The sequence below is a fragment of the Marmota marmota genome, unplaced genomic scaffold, assembly GCF_001458135.2.
Source record: "Marmota marmota marmota unplaced genomic scaffold, marMar, whole genome shotgun sequence".
NCBI classification, from domain to species: Eukaryota; Metazoa; Chordata; class Mammalia; order Rodentia; family Sciuridae; genus Marmota; species Marmota marmota.
The window spans coordinates 1317327-1335657 of NW_026002338.1; the positions used below are offsets into that span (position 1 = coordinate 1317327).

General features: G+C 41.4%; 1 pseudogene; it reads right to left on the reverse strand.

Annotated features, from left to right (window-relative positions):
• Positions 1-473: 473 nt before the first annotated feature.
• LOC107160111 overlaps positions 474-18331 on the reverse strand; it is a 55375-nt pseudogene continuing 37517 nt past the window's right edge.

Sequence of the window (18331 nt, forward strand, 5' to 3'; positions counted from 1 at the left end):
CTGGTTGACTCTTAATATGCTCTAGTTATTCTTTTTTTTTATAGAAAAACTAGCTGATTTTTATTATCATTATCAATAATAAACACGACTTTAAATTAACTAAAATCTTTCATTAAGCATAAACTTACTTTCACATTTGCTACAATCACAGTAAATACATTTCTTTGTATAAAGGGAAGTCTTTGTCTGGAGTTTAAAATATCCCCAACTGCAAGATTACATATATAAAACTTTGGTTGTTACTCCTATAATAATGTATTATTCAAATTAAATGCTATACTCTCTAGAACAAGATAAAATGGAAATAATTTACTCATAAGATTAATATTTAAACCATATTAATTTACAAAATATATCCTAAGAATTACCATTCAATTGAGCTTCAATTGGAACAAATGTATAATCACTCCAAAGCAATTACTTAAATTAACAATGAGAGATATATTACTTTTAAAGGCAGATAAAAAATATTGTCAAGTTTCTGGATGTGCTCCTGAATGTTCAGTAGCAGGTTCATTTGAAGGTGGAATCAACCCTGAAGGGAACTCAAATATACTTTCAGAATGCAGGGGTGGGGGACCAGGGAAGAAATCCAGCTCTTGGGGGAGATTATGAGGAAAACACCATGGTCCAATTGGAAATAGAGGTGGTGGCGGGCCTGGTGGAAGATATTCTTGAGATGCTCCATACATTTTTCCTGGAGGAGGTGAAGGTAAAAGGGCCCTCTCATGAACTGACTCCTTGGATCCACTGGAAACAATGAACCTCTGATTGGAGGGAAAGGTTAGAAAGCAAAGCCAGAGCCAGTTCCTTGGTTTTCAGCAGGGAGAGATGAATCAGGCACTTTGGAATCACCAAGATTGACTTTGATTTCATTTCTACTGAGTTCCATTTCTGAAGATGTAGGCCCATCCATTTTATCCAAAGGCGGCATAGTGGAACTTCTGAGTTCTGCTGATCCAGGTCTTCTACCATAATTAGAATAACATCCATCTTGGCTTTGTAGAGGACACTGTGGATCAGAATATGGTTGGCCTGGTGGAGGGATCATTATCCTATGGGCCTGTTCCCATGGAGGTGCCAGGGGCCCAGTGTCAAAAGGTGCTCTCTGAGGATCAGTTAACTTATCACACTTTGATTCCCTTCTTTCATTGTTAGTCGGATGGTCCAGAGGATTCTCTGGGCCCTCTTGCAACAAAGATGAGAGTATGAGTGGACCCTTATTTTCTGAATGAGAAGGACTTGTTTCACATGAAGCTCGACCCAAAGGTGAGGGACCATTTGGGGAATTCTCTCTGCCAAAGGCTGTATTCGAAACATCAGGCACAGAAGGATCTTTTTCTACAAGTTTAAATTTGAACTCCATTTCAGTTAATTCTTCTCTGTTGTGAGCATTTTGTTGCCTTAAATCATTGAGGTATCTTTCAGCACTCTGAGCTGCCAACTCATTACCATGTGCTTTTTTCTTGTAGTACATAACATGCCCCTGATAAAAATGAATGGTTCTCTCCAATTCTTCTTCAAGATCTTTGGTTCGCTTTCTATAGGTCTCCAGCGGTTTAGTTGTATGGCTGATCTTTTTTTTTTCCCCACTTTGGAAAGCTTCTCCTCTTGCTCTCCTATTAATTTCCTTTGGAGTTCCATTACATTATCTTGATATAGTTCCATCATGATTTTAACTTTCAGCTGAAGATTCTGATTCTCACTTTCAAACTGTGTATTTTCTGCTTGCAAAGATACTTGTTCTGTCTTAAGATTTTTAATATGTTGGATAACCTCTTCCTTTGTTTCAATTACTTCAGATAATAAAGTAAAAATTTGATTTCTTTCTCTAAGATTGTAAAAGAGGCCTTTAACTTAGCAACATAAACCAGTTTCTTCAAAGCCCCTTTGGGCTGATCTTCTAAGTGAGCACCAATTTCTGATTCATTCTCCATTTCCAACTCCAAGTTACCTTCATCTTTTTTTTATCCTCATTAAGTGTTCAGTCAGAGAATTAATGTGATTTTCTTTATCTCTTAGAACTTGTTCTGCATGTATTTTAGAGTGTTCAATATCATTTTTTTGTTTATTAAGGCCATTCACTTTTTCTTTCCATACCTCAACTTCTTTTAAATGCTGTTTCTGACTTTCCTGAAGTTGGGAATTTCATTCCAAGCCTCTTTTATAGCTACCGTAACGTCTTCTTCATTCATTTGAAACATTCTCAACGCTTTTTTAGCTTCAAGTATTTGTGACTTGAGGGATTTTGATTCATTTTCTAGGACCTTAATCTTTTTTGATATATCCACCTTCAATTCATCCTGTTGACAATGTTTAGTTTTCTCTTCTTTTAGCTCTTTTCCTAGAAAGAGTATTTCATCCTCATGTGTATATGTGGACCTATCCAGGTTTTCATATATTGCCTCCAAATTTTCTGCTTCTATTGACTTCTTCACCAAAATGGCATCTTTTAGTGACTCTAAGCCTTCATACTGTTTTTGAACAAGGCTAATTTTTTAAAGTAGTTCACATTTTTCTCCAAGTAGTCCAGAAAGTTTTAAAGCAAGCTCTTTTTCTCTTCTCATGTAACGCCTGCTTCTCACAGACTGATAACTTTGCCACAAAAACAAGAGAACTACAAAAAATCCAATAGCTGTACATATCACCGATTCCCACGAACAGCCATAAGGACTAGTGTGTGTTTCCATGTCTTCAGACAATGCACACCACAACTCTGCTTACTTCTTCCAGGACCACCTGCAAGTAGGGCTGAGGGGCAGCCTTTGCCCCTCCATCATGCTAAGCCTACTTTGACTATTCCCTCAACAACCACACCATGCCCAGCCTCACCAAAACAGGCAGTGGACACTCAGGCCTTTGGTCAGAAACAAACATGCACTAGGCAACGGAGCAGACCATTATGAACCATCAGCTGGTAGGGGTGGGGGGGTAGCTGTGGGCATGCCTATCAGGAGCCCTGGTCATGGGATCCCAGGGGCCTAGCACACTCATGCTCCCTGTCAGAGATGTCTTGGCCCCTTCATTATGCTGTGCATCCTGAAGCAGCACAGGTTCAAGACTGTTGCAATCAAGCCAGAGAGGAGTCATCTCCAGGTCACTCACCGATTGGTTGGTTTAGGACAGGCCAAGGCAGAACTCTATACAGTCATAATGTCACCCAGTTTGATGTCACTAAAATTCTAAAGCTCTGTAAATATTTTACAGAACTAGTACTTCATATGTTTATATTTGTACCACATGCCCTTTTGTTTTAATGACTCATTCCTTTCCATCCCCTCTTGTCCCCTCTTTTTTTCCATCCTTCCTTCCTTCTTTCTCCCTTTCCTTTTCTTGCAGTGTTGGCAGTTAAACTTCAAGGCCTATACATGCTGGGCAAGCTCTCTAGCACTCAACTACATCTCCAGCCCTGTTGAGAGTTTCTATACAAGCCATGTGAATTCTTGCCATAGAAAAACTCTCACATTAGACTATTTTAAGAGTAATTTCATTAGAGTTGCAAACATGGGCACAAATCAGTTTGAATACGTTATTTTTAAGCAGTACAACATATCTAATGTTTCTAAAGAAGGAGCTTAAAACTTGAGTTGGTTTTCATGTAAGTTTTTGAAGACTACTATTTAAGAGTCTTCAAAATCCTTTTTCAGATCTTCTTTTCACTTCTCATAGGATGTAAACACTTCTAAGCAAGCTGGTCATTATAAATATATAGCAATGAGAAGGATAAGATAAGTGAGATCCTGCCTCAAACAAATCAAAATAAAATGTTGCATGGGATTCTCACACAGACAGGGGACACCAGGGTATTCAACAGGAAGCAGTGTTTATTTGTGTCCATTCAGGCTCAGTGGATTCTTATCCAAAGGCTGAGCATTTAGTGTAGGCAGGGATCCCTTATATAGTCTGGTTAGTTTCTTTTTACATACTAAACTTGTCTTCATATGAGGTAATATACATTCTTGTTTGAGCAGTATATTTCTATTCTACAAAGTAGCAAGAATGCTCAAAACCAATTTCCCGAGGCCTCACAATGATACAGAGGGCATCATGTTCTCTTTTCTTTCTTCTGAGAAATCTCTACCACAAAATGGTAAAGCACCCCAGCTTCTATTCCCAGTACCAAATCAAACAAATGGCAGATTCACTTCATTTAAAGCAGATAATTTAGCATTATAATGAGTCAGATTGAGCAAAGTTTGCCCTTTGAAGAGGAGCTCTGTATTTTTGACTGGTTTATGCTGGTTCTTCCAGGCCTTTTCTAAAGAGCAGTTCTGAAACAAAGAAGCAACTTCAAGTGATGTTAGCAGTGAACTTCACGTGATGTTAGCAGTGACTAACTCTCTACCTGCAACCACAAGTGTTCCTAAGTACCTGCCTAGCATTTCACCATTTTGCAGACTGTTTCCTGGTGGGGAGAAAAGTCTGAAGGAGGCCAGAACTTGACATCTGGATCTCTTGAGGGAACCCCTTCCTCTTAGGCTGTAGTAACCAACTCCCTTGCAGCACCTCTAGTATCTGAGATGCAAAGAGTTTGAATGGTCTCCAAAGATAGGGCTTTGATCCCTGATTCCAGGCCTTGACCTCACTCCACATCCCTGGGTTCTGGTTGTTTTCTGGGACAACTCAAGGCCCTGATTTTGGAGGATTTTATATACATCCCACCTCTATGCCCCCCAGTTCAATGGGGGCTTCAGTTGTAGTACCTGGAATTGGGGAGATTCTCCAGGAAGGTGATTCAGACTTCCTAGCAGTCTGGCTTGACCTTGACCCTACAGAAGGCAGTGCCCTTGGGGCTACCTTGTAGACCCCCTTTGGGCTGTTACTTATGGGGTTGAGTCTTAGCAGTTGTTGCCAGACAGGTGTTTCTCCCTTGTTCCCAGGATCTTCCTCCTTGAGGTAGTAGTTACTCTTTGATGGAGGCTGAATGCTATCTAGGTGCCAGCCACTCACTTTTCTCACTTGCTCTGCCCACTGGTATCAGAATAAGCTTTCTCTCTCACAGCCCATTGCCTAAGGCCCAGGTGACACAGGAGGCTTTAAAGGCTAGTTGTGTGGTAGTGGGTGGAGCCACTCTGCATTCTGCAAAAGGACACCCTTGTTCTGAGAGACTACACTGATAGGAATCACCGGCATATTTTCTTTTAAACTATCTTGACAGTGAGGTTGTGATGGATGCAGTCAGGAATTCCTTTAAATCAGTTGTCATTTGCGGCTATAGATGGACCCAGAAGGCTGTAGACCTGGGCTAGAGAGTAGAAAGCATTTGGGGGCACATTGTACAGGAGAAAAATTGCTTGTTAGTAGTATAAAGGGTGTGGGTAAGCTTGAAAACCCCTCTGAAGACCTTCCTGAGACACTTGGTAAGTTGTCAAGAGAACAGGGAGGGCTCCTGACCCACCAGCTCATGAGCTATCCCTGCTCAATAGCCATAGATTCAAAGCCACATCTTCATGTGCTGACTGCCAAGTGGTGACTGAAGTTCAGAAGGCCAGAGCAATTCAAATCTTCATGGGATTAATACAGGGTCCATCAGTGATGACAGGCTTGCTGGCCAGTCACTGGTATGAAGCAAGACTTGGTAGCTAAGCTCTGAGGCCATGAATGTGGATTAGTGCAGAGATACAACCTGATACAAAGAGCTTCTTCATGTTCTGGGACTTCTGACCTGTTCTGTGTATCACAGCTAGATTCTGGCATGAGCAGAATCATATGTATTAGTATAGAAACTGTCACCGAGAGAGGACTTGTGAGTTGCCCAGGTCACACCTCTTAGGTGTGGCTCAACCCAGGGTAAATTCAGGCATTGTCTCTTGACTCAGTCCTTCACACACTCAGCTCAGGGAGTTGCTGTCAGTGGTGGGTCAGCAGCTCTAGGGGATGGTCCTGGTGACCAGGGTGTGCTGTCCCAGTGGCAGGATTTTGAATTCACTGTGCTCTGCCATCCTCATAAGGACTTTGGATAAATGTGATCTGCATGGCATAGGAGAGAAAATAGAAGGCTGAACATGTGCTGGGATTTAGCAATGAGCATGCAATTAGTAAGCAGCAAACAGGGACTAGACCAGGGCATCTACAAGCTCTTTGTTCATGGCCCTGGCCTCATGACTTCTTATTAATGAGGAAGCTCATGGAAATCAGGACTAGATCTGCCTGTGTGTGGGGGGGATGGAGATGGAAGGCGGACTCTTACCCACTTTCTGTGTCTGTTGCACCTGTGAGGTTGACTTTGACTGCCCTGGGTCATGTCCTGGGGCCAGGTGGGGAATCCAGTAAATGTTTTTTTCCCCTTTGATATTACCATAATGGGACATTGGTTAAAATTAAATATTTAGTAAATGTTTAAAATATTTATTAATTGGTGCTGGGTCCAGATCCAAGGTCTTTGTACATGTGATTTGCAGACTCACCACTGAGCTACTTCCCTAGCTCCTGATCAGATTTAGAAGAAAGTTTTCCTATTTTCAGAGGTTATCCAAGATGAACTTAATGAATATAGTCAATTTCTGAGACTTACGGGAAATTTTTTTGTCAAAGAGTAAGGTGTGTAAGTTTCCTCTATCATTGTCAATTTCTGTCTTAAGAAGGCTTGTATTGATATACATCATGGCAGTGTGAGTGTAAAACAAGTGCTCTTGAGTGCTGTTAATGAGCCAGAAGGAGTTTCTGTTCCTAATGTCTTGCTATAGGGAACACCCAGTTGTTGTGTAGTGATAGGATATCTAGTCCAGGGCTTCTCCTGTCTTCAGGCTGAAGGGTGATTTTTTTTTAAGCCTGTCCAACTTGTTGCACACCAACACTGGTGTCACATACAATGGAAGTGAGTAACTAAGTAAATAAAGTGAAAGAAGCCAAGGACACACTCAGACCAAGCCTGTGGGCAATCTTCTGGATGGTGTGGCCATGAGAGGTGCAGTAGAGGATCCTAAGTGTTCAACATGGTCCTCTGTGCCAAGCACATATGAAGCACTCAGTTGTGGAATAGCAGCACCTCAACCCCCAGGTGGAGGAGCAGCTGTCGCCCTATGAGTCCCAATATGCTGTCAGCCAGGCCTCAGACAGGTGGCTGCCCCTCCTAAGCAGCACCCTGGACAGGTACCTGATACAAGGTTCACAGCCCTTTCCCAAAGCCAAGGGCCACAAGAACTCTGTTTATGTGGGTGTCCTCTTTCATATTTACCCTGATAGAAATTAAAACTGAGAAATATAAACAATACTGTGTTCTTTTATGACTTCATTTGAAGGCAATATAAACCTGTTAATATTAACATAAACAATACCTTTTTTATTAATTAATGCATTTATTTTAATTAGGTATATATGATAGCAGAATACATTTTGATTCCTTCTATACAATTTTAGCATAGCTTTTTATTTCTATGGTTGTACCTGATGTAGCATTGCACCATATGTGCAGTCATACCTGTACCTAGGTTAATGATGTCCATCTCATTCCACTGTCTTTCCTCTCTGCATGCTTCCTCCCCACCCTCCCTCCACTTTGAGCCATCTCCCCTCCTTTGTGTTTCCTCCACCCCTCCATTATGGATCACCATCCACTTATCAGAGAGAACAATCAGTCTTTTTTTTTTTTTTTTTGGAATTGGTTTACATTGCTTAGCATAATATTCTCTGGCTCCATCCTTTTACTTACAAATGACATAATTTTATTCTCTTTTAATGCTGAGTAATACTCTATTGTGTGTTTGTGTTTCTGTGGGTTTGATGACTCTAGATACATTTTCTACAGAATTACATACTAAGTGTCCTTTTGTGATTCTGTGACTACACTTAACATAATGTGGGGTGAATTATATTCCATCGTGTGGGTGGACAACATGTTCATCCATTCCTCCATCAATGGATGCTTGCATTGCTTCCACTCTTCAGTTCTGGATAACTACTACTTGGCATTTCATAAGTAGACTATAGCACTAAATGAGGTGGGGAATCCACAGGAAATGAGCTGTGGTTGGGATCTCATTTGACCATGACTTCCACCTCAATGTATTCTGTAGGCAAGAGGAGATGTGAGCTGATCCAGGTGAGGGCACCTGAAGTTAGCACAGATGCTACAGACAAGGCCAGAACAACCTCTTGACTCTAAATAAAGAGAGGAAAAAATGAAACTAAAAGAAACACTTGAGAAGAGGGCCCACACCTCTGGAAAGGGGAAGTGGAGCCACACAAAGAACACTAAGAATTAATGAATGTGAGTGAAGGATGAGCAAAGCCCAGTTACACCCTTCTTCCCAACTTCACAGGTTGCACCTGCCATCATTGGTTGATCAGTTGATGAGAAGAAGGCTTAGTGAATACTAGGTTTGAGCACTCCAGTTTCCAAGATCACTGGTACATGCACCATTTAACAGAGCAGTACCTTTTACAGACTTTCCTTTTAAGGACTTAGAAGTTCCTTGAGTACAAGGGCTGAGTCTAATCTTTGCATGTCCCAAGGGACCTGATGCATAGTCAGCACTGGGCCTTTCTGCAGTGTCAGACTGAGGCCAGGGGTTATACCCAAGAAGCAAGATGTAGAAATCCATCAGTTGAAAGAAGATGCAAGGCACTGTGGGATTATTGGTCATCTTTTATTCAGAGGTGGCAATAGCCCCCAGGGCCATTTGCATATTCCTTTTTATTATAAAGGACAAACTAAGAAAGCACATTATCAACAAGCTGGGGCATCCCCACAAGCAAATGTTTATGACCTTGATTACATATGCTGAATCACCATGTTTCTGACCTTGACTACACACTGACCATAAAATAGACCATTCATAGCCTTAGTCACTCACTAAAAGCATAAGAGCTCACTGGAAGTCTGGCAAGAGTGCCATTTTGGCCCTGCCCCAAAACATGGATTCAGCTTGAACACAGATCTCCTACACACTGTTCCCCAGGTTTCAAACACAGAGCCAAGGACACACTGTGCTTTCTCCCTAGGAGCTAACAGCACTGACAGAGAGGACACAGCAAAAACAAGTCACTGGGACCAGCACCTTGAGGATAGTTTACCATTATGAGGAGAGAGAGGCTGGATTCCTACTCACACTGAGAGAGGAAGGGCCTTGAGAATTGTGCTGGTGGTGAGAATTAGTTTTAAAACAGGACAAAACAATAATAAAAGAAAATGTTTTTTTGCCTGCAGAGATGGTCTGAGGTTTTGATAATATAATAACAAACAATAATTATTTAAAAATTCAGCTGACTGTTCTCAGGTGAGATCTTTCAGGGCTTGTTCAGGAGTATTTACTATAAGCAGGCAACCTTCTTCTTCCCTGATTATTAAGTCATCTTGAAAGCAAGACAAGGAAGATCAATGAAACATAAATATTAGCTGTGTGGCATTTCTTTTGAGATGATGAAGATTTGGGGGGTAAAACAGAATCATAATCATAATTCAATATAAATATTTATGTCAGAGAAAAAGAGGTAAGACAGGAAGATTCTCAATTTCCTTCAGTGTCCAAAACCTCTGTTTCCTTTCTACATTTAAAGTCAATTAACAGCAGTTTGACGTAAAAACCACTTTTGTTTGATACAGTATTCTATATCCATTTTAGTTCAAATTTCCCATTGAAGGGAAAAATTACAATCATTTTATAAATACCACAAAGAAGTACATAGTTGCTATACAAACATAAACTAAAGGATATTTGGAGACAATGGAGTGTCCAATATGCAGGTAAGACTTGCAATGACTTATTTTTACTCTTTAAAGATCTGCATCCCAGTCACATGCTATGGTGAGTCACTGAAACTGGGCTGATCATAGATGGCTGCACTATCCCAAATAAGTATAAAATTTAAATAAACATAAAATATAAAATTACATAGTCATGGGGAAAGCCTAAAACAATGTATCACACTGATAGTATAACCATAATGATGAAGGGGGGAAAAGAATTAATATAAGTAATTTTATAACCAAGCACTCTAACATAATATTACTGGTGAGATTTATTTAAAAAATATATAAATAAGCAACCTTTAACTGAACTTAAAGATTTGTCTATGCAGTGTTAGAGAGTATGAGTCCCATGTGTACCTGGGGTTCAGGAGATGATATTCTAATCAACCAGTATTTTCACTGTGGGAGAAAAAGATGCAATGTGGAGTGGGACTGGATTGGATTCAAAGTCACCAAATAAACTCTCAGTCAGTTGATTGATTATGTCATCAGTACATCAGTCATTCTGCTAGCTCTGTCCACTGAAAAGGCCTAGAAGAAAATACAACCCAGTAGCCATGACCACATGACTATTTCCCTATCATTTTGTTTCCAAATGCCATCCACCATGCAAGATAAGGCTCCTTGGAGAAATGGTTGATTCTTCCAGGGCTGAAGCAAGGAAAGCACAAGCTAACCCTGCAGCATCCTGCTGAAGAAGAAAATAAGAGCATATTCATCAACCCATGGGATATATCTAAAGGACTTGGGAACTGCTTCAATGGTCCCACTTACAAATTATGAATACATTGAACATCAAAAGGAATGTTGACTAGAATGGGTGAAACCACATTGAATAAAAAGTCATACCATGAGACCAATGGTTATAAAAAGTACAAAGCCACAGGGGAAGTTAAAGGAAAGCTCTCCTTTATGGAAGAATACCACATGATAAAGGGAAAGAGAAAACTAAACATGGAAAATTATATTCTACAACCACCCATTGTAATAATTATTTTAGGAAAGAATGTTTATTTATGTTGCATCTATTGAGTGAAAGAGTATTGGGAACACATATATTCAGACTCAGGTTTTGCCTTAAAGAGGGCTTACTAAATACAGAGGGGAAGACAGGTACTTTTGCAATACAGATGACATCTGGAGGACATCAGCATTTCAGTGGCCACACTAAACAGCACCAGGAATGGGCTGGGCAGGGTGAGGGGGAAGGAAACATTCAAGTCCCTCTAAGGTGGTGCACAGGGACACAGCATTTCCCTAGCTGGAAAATGACCAAAAATGCATAATCCTGCCTCCAGTCTCAAAGGGATCAATCAGAAGAGTACATGTTAATACCTTCTGCAAAACAACTGTCAATTCCACAAGAGAACACAGAAAGGTATGGAGAACTTTTCCTATAACAAGAGCTAACCAAGCAACCAGAAGCCATGAATGATCTGTGACTGAATCTTGGATCCAGAAAAACAAAAATCCCAGTCATAAAAAATATTGTCAGGGAAATTTTACAGCAGCTCTCCATTAGACACAGTGTGTCAGTCCCTAACTTCACTACAGAGCCCCTAAGCCTCCTTCACGTGGTGCATGACATGTGCTACTCAAGTCTTCCCATCCTTGTCTGCTAACCTTATCAGGGTTGAGATCAGTCTACCTTTTTCTGCTTTCCCAGTAAACCCAGAACACCTGGCACTTAGTTGACTGCTGCCATGAACATCAGTTCTGTCCCACAGATGCTCCAGCTCTTCCTTGGGGCACAGTTGGGACTGCAGTCTTCTCTCTTGAGGTCAGGCATGCCATGTGGCTTGCCCTGATCTCAATGTCTGAGTGAAAAGCTCATCTTCTAATTCCAGGCAAAAGGTCAAGAATCAGTGCATGAAGTCACTCTCTCTGCCTCTGCCACCCTGTCTAGCAAGGATCAGCTAGGATCAGGTGAGGACGATAGAGCAACCAACTCAAAGTGGAGCTTCAATCAGTCTGTGTTCCTAGAGGCCTACAATGAGCTTAACCTCCCTCTAATGATGTCCCCCAAGCCCACTGACCATGCTTGACATGTAGCCTGAATAAGAGTAAAGTCAGAGAGATGCTGAGTTGGCTGTTATATTAGCACACACAGGTTATCTCAGGTGATACATGTGTGTTCAACTCTGAGTCAAATTCAAATAGCCAAATAAGTTATCTAAATACCAAGTAAGTCAGAGAGTTTACCTTTATATGTGGTGACACACCACATGGACATAAGAGCTCTCTAGAGCCAGTAGTTATGTCAAGTGGGAAAATAACATTGCACACCCAAGAACAGCTGAATATGGGCCATATTATGAAGACGCAGGACATTTTATCACTATTTCCATCAGCCAAGAAGGCCCTGCTCTCCAGCCAAGGACATGGGAAATGTGAGCACCTTTGTGAGGGAGGAGGAAGGTGCCAGCCTCCTACCCCTTCCTGCCTGGGGAATTCACTGAGCACTTGTATCTTTGATTACTTTGATTGCTGTGTAGAGCTGGACATTCTGAAATGCAGGTTAATTCTTTGTGTCTCTGAGAGCAGGAATAGAATCTGGGTGCCTGTCACCACAACACTTGCCCATGTTTTTACTCAGGGTATGGAAAACCCTACAGACAATTGGGATACTGGGTGACAAATGTGCTATATGATCAAACCCGGGGCCATCACGTGCAAATGTCTACTCATCTGTGTACACAATGTAATGGGAGGAGAACAAAGGGGGCTGTGCAGAGGCTGCCCCTCAAGGGACACACTAGGACAAGCATGACAGGGAAATTGACTTTCTGCCCCCTGCTCTTGTGCACACTGTCAGTGTTGTGTGTCTTCCTGCCCATGTATGCCAATACAAGCACATGCTGGGAAATGACCTGAGAGAGTTGGGAAAGCTTGGTGGTAAGAACTGTAGCTGCTTTGTGAGGGCATGGCTGCCTGTGCATCCACAAACATGTGAATCAACTTTTCTGTGCCAGTTTTATCAGCTTGAAGATGGAATAGTGACAGGACCTCCCCAAGGCATGATGAGGATGCAATTATGTAGTTCATGCAAAACTCTTACGAAGGCACCTGCCTCATATTTACTCAACAGGCATTATCTGTTGTTCTTACCTGTTCAAGTAATAATAGTAAAATAATACAATTTCTGGGACAAAGGGGGGAGATCCATTAGAAAAATAAAATAAAATTTAACACCATGAAGAGCCACTCCATGTTTTGCTTTCATAGGGAGAAAGAAATGATTCAGGGCAAATAAAATGAGGATGAGCCTGGGTGATAATTAGAGCTCATCATTTGAGAGATTAAAGTCATAAAACAATAATCACCTGCAAGTACCTAGTACAATGCAAAATATATCAAACTGAATGAGCTGCATCTCCAGTTAAAACAAAATGATAGGGCATGAGAGTGTTGAAGAGTACTGGAAACATGGTTTATCCCAGAAGAGCACTACTCAACCCATAACCAGTGGCTATGGGGGATCTCAGGGAACAGGAGGCAAACATAGTTTTAGTTGCCAGGAACCTAGTGGTGAACTTGTATAACTAAAATAGAAAGGAAACTGACCCCATTGTGGAGGGTGTTTCACCCAAACTCCTAATGCAGCAGGGGCTGGGCCCTCTCTGAAAGATACAGAAACACAAGCTGAGCACAGAGACCCTACTGAAGATGTACCTAGTCTATTGGGAGGGTGAGAGTACAAGGGACGGATTTTGTGAAAGAGTGGACTCATCACTCATGGGAGGTGGCATCAGAATGAGAAGAGTAAAGATGAGTACCCTGGGGACTGTGGGTGAAGTCCCTCATCAAAGTGTGTACTTCAGGAAAGTGGATCCCTGCACAGAACTGGCCCTTTGCACCCACATTCAAGCAGTCATCTAAAGTAGGGCATTTTAGGACAACTTCCACAGATGGCATTCACCCCAAATCCAGCTGGTGGTCTGCAGTTCTTGCGGAGGCCCATGGATCAGGGAGCAATGTCTTTTAGGCATTGCCAGGCTGTGAGCTCTTCACCTCAAACCCCAATCTACTTCATGCAGGGTAGGGCAGGAGGAGGGGTTGCTATGTTCCAGTGAAAAACAGGAAAAGTGCAAAGGGTCAGAAATCTCAATGTGAGAGTAAATGAAGGCCTAGAGGTGGAAGGCCCAGATAATGAGGTTCTGGAAGTCCAAGGAGTAAAGAAAAATGTGGACCACAGGATTCAATTATATCAAGAGGCTTTCGGACAGAGAAACTGAATATAAATGCTAGTAATGTCCAAGATGAGAGGCAATCCTTTTGGAAACAGCAACACATTGAGCAGTTAGTCAAAATAACATTCAGTGGAACAGGCTGGACTTGCTACATAAGGGTGTGCAGGTATTATCCTACACAGAGCCTCCAGATGCTGCAGTCAAACTTGCTAGCAAAGGATAACCTTTGGTGGAACATTCCTTTCCATAATTCACACAAAGACATCTGCTATAGTTTAAAAGCCCTTGAAAGACCCATGTGCTTAAGACATGGTCACCAGCCTGTGGTGCTACTGAGAAATAGTGTAACCTATAGGAGCTGGAGCCTGGTAGAAGGAAGTTAAATCACCAGGGACATGCCTCCAAAAGGAATATTGGGAGCCCAGTCCTACCTCTCTCTTTTGCTTCCTGGTTGCCATGATATGAGCAGCCTCTTTGGCCATGGTCTCTTGCCATGATGTGCTGCCTTGTCTCAGGCCCAGAGCAACAGGGCCAACAGACCAGGAATTGAAACTCTGAAACCGTGAACCATATTAAATCTTCACTCTTTAAGCTCATTTTTCTCAATTGTTTTTGACAGCAATGGAAATCTGACATCTATGAGAAGTGGGGTGGAAGAAAGAATGGCCAAAGAAATGCAGGACCTAAGCAGAGGTGCTGCTGCTGCAGAATAAGGGACTGGCTGCAGTCTATCATGGAAGAGCCATCAACTAGGCATGAAAATAAACATTAGCCTGCCCAGGACTTGCTGTATGTCCAGGGCTATGCTAGGACTTGACAGAGTATCCTATTTAATTAGAATTTTAGCAATTAGAAATAAAGGGGTTCTTACCAAGGAAATTTCCTATGGCAAAATTCAAAAAGCACAATTGGAAAAATAGCACATCTGTCTCAAATAAAGGCACAAGAAAGGCAACAATGCTTAGGCCATGAGAAAGCACAGGCTCCCTACATGGAAGAAGGGGTAGCCCATCCTACCAGACCTGGGCATTGCATATGCTGCTGCCTCATTGGGTCATGAAGAATGTGCATGTCTCTCCATTCTTCACTATTCAGCTCTTCCTCTTCACTAAGGCTGACCATGATGCCCAATGATTATCATAACCCAAACGTAAAACCCTACTGTTTTCTTGGAGCTCATATTGATCTGGTGTACACCATGTCAGACAGCATGGTGTTGTGTAAAGCCAAAGACCTGGACACAACAGGACCTTGGCTAACATTCCGAGTCCTGTCACCTTGGCTAACATTCCGAGTCCTGGACAAATTACCAGCACTCTTGGAACCTCAGATGCTACATTACCAAAAGAAACACAGTGTCCCTGTGTTACAGATGGTAGAACAAGGTCTGAAGAAGTGGGGTAACTTACACAAGGCCATATAACTGATGAGCTGAAGACTGGGAACAATGTCTTTGGACATGAGCCAAGGCTCATGGAGCACACAGGAGGTCAGCATCAGGCCCCAAGTGCTCCTGTTCCAAGCTCCACCTGCACCTCCCTCAGTTGTCAACTTCAAAGTATACACACAGAACCATGTGCAAAAAATGGAAGTCTAAATATCTCTGTACACAGTTCATTTTTCAGAAAATTAGCTTGTCAATAAAGCAGATTAAAACCTGAAAATTTCCCAACTTGGCCTAATGCTTTAGTTGTGTACTTTTAGCATTAATCATAAACATATAAGTCATTTGTACACAAATAACTTATTTTCCATTATTCCCAACCAAAAATCTAAATAAATTATAGGGCTAACAAGTGTTTGAATAATTAGTAATTAATAAAATTTTTACATAGGTATTCAAGGTTCCTATTTAATTAAGAGGTGAATCCTTCCATCAGTGGGACTATCTTGATTAAAGATCTTTAAAATTGTGCAAAAAACATAAATGTTCAGGACTTATTAAATAACAGAACTAAGAGTACGTCCCTGCTATCAGTATGCAGTCAGGTATTGTTTTTAACCAAATTGTATCAGAAGAACAAACTGAAAAATATGTTAACAATACAAGCAACCCTGAGGTGCAGAAGAATATAGTTAAGGCTCAAGACCAGAGAAGAGAAGTTTTGGTGGGGTAGGGACCCTTCTTTTATTTTTTAATTTTTATTTTTCACTTGTAGGTGCACACAATACCTTGATTTTATTCAATTGTTTTTTATACGACCAAACCCAGTGTTTCACACATGCCAGAAAAGTGCTTTACCACTGAGCCACAACACCAGCCCAGGCTCTTCTATTTCTGAGAGCACTTTTGGAAAGCACAAGGCCAGAGTAAAAAAAAGTCTAGCAAGCATTGTTTCAAGGAGACAGACGATGCATGAAAAAGAAACCTCACAACAAACATGCCCACCTACAACTCCTCTCTAATAACTAAAGGCACACTAGCAGCAGGATATGAAAATTTTGTTATTGCTGTTTTGATTTTTAAAAGTTCAATATTAAGTTAGTTATATTTAACTAAGCTAAGAAGTTCATCAACATAAATATTCATCAAGCATTCACCTATCACAACCTCATGAAAGAGTCAGACCCCAACAAGGTGCTGCAATGCTTCTTTAGCATAAAGTACTTTACATTGATCCATTATATCTTTCTACAGATTACTATCCCCCAGTTGTGTGGAAATTGAAAGGTGAGGAAGTGATCACTGAACCTACCTTCTCAAAGCAAAATGGGAAAAGTGGAGGGCCAACCACCGAAATAGGCTAGCTCTGACACTTCCTTTTGCCTTTTGGTTATCTTGTACAATATTTTATACCAAATACAGCCCCAGGATAACAAGCTATGAGGCCTCAGGTTATTCACCTACAAAATAGGTAAACACTCCTAGTGACAAGCAGAGTCTGATGCATCCTTTCACCCAGCATCAATTCTTAATGAGTTCAGACCCCCAAGTCATCTTTATATCTTTCCGTTCTGGTGAATACCAGTGCCCCTGCACATATTCTGTACCAAATTCCAGAAGTTCTTTTGCTCCCATCTCTTAAGAATCATGACACCTCCCCCACACACCAGCTTTATGTCTTCAGACAGACCTGGGTCTATAGAACCTTCCTTCTCTTCCACCTACCCTAAGTGCTGAGGGACTCACCAGGTGCAGCAGCAGCAACAGCAGCAGGAACAGTCCCAGGTAGAGGTTGCAGCTGTTGGAGAAAAATTTCTCTACTGGTGGTAGTGGTGCCTGTCTCTGTTGAGTGGGCCCACATGCAAAAGCAGCTGATGCCCTTGGGACACCACACCAGAGGTGTACCCTGGGGGTTCCCAGCACTCTTACAAGTTCCTACATGCCCTTGGGCCTCACATGTTCCACTAAGGTTGCATACTGCCAATTCTGCACCTTCCTCCCCAGGACTGAAGATCCAAATGATCTTCTTTCTGTACCTATGTACTGCAGGACTAGTGCCCACAGCTACTTCCAACTAAGAGTGTGCCACATCCAAAGGAGGAAAGATTTTCTCCTTGTACTCTGCTATGGATGTTTAGAGGATACTCCAAGGCTCCTCTCCATGCTCTGCCTGCACAGACCTTAAACCAAGAGGTAATTTTGTTTCTTGAGGATCCATGTTGCTCAAGAGCAAGACCTCATCCTCAGTCTGCATTTAGCCCTGGACCCCAGCGAGTCCTGCTTGGTAACGTTATTCCCTGAGGCCTCTCAGTATAAGCAGATGAGTGAAATCATACCTCCTATAGAAATGAGTGACTTAGAAAATTTATCACAGAGGTAATTCTATCTACGGATCTTAAGTCTAGTGATCCTCATTCATAATTGTGAACAAAAAGTAAAAAATTATTAATATAATTAAGTCTGACCCCTTGTGGTGGTGCTGCCTATAATTCCATTGATTATGATTGCTGAGGAAGGAGAATTCAAAGTTGAAAGCCAGCCTCAGAAACTTAATGAGGCCCTAAACAAGTCAGTGAGACCCTGTCTCTAATAATAAAAATAGAGCATGGGATGTGGCTCATGGTTAAGTGTGCTGGATTCAATCCCAGGAACAACAAAAAGAGTTTGAAAGCTAAAAACCCTGAGAAAATGACCCCCACTAATGATAAATAAGAAAAGCAAGAGAGATGCTTAAAATTACAATGATTGATCTTTCTATGATTTAAAGGACTGCTCCTTCGATTGAAAATAGAATAATAGGCCATTATTACAGAGGAGCAGTTGTTTAGTGGAAGGGAATTGTGGCTCTTAACAGAGCTGTGATTCTCATCTGCAAACATATTCAGAAAATAGGGAAGAAAGAACAGTTGCCAACTCATTCTACAAGGAAAATATTCTCTTATATAAAATATAGAGGAAACATGGCAAGAAAACTACAGACCACTTATTGTCCCTCCTGAAGAAAAGCAAAAATTGTTAATAAAATACTTGTCATCTGAACAGAGTAACACTGACAAGAATGAATAG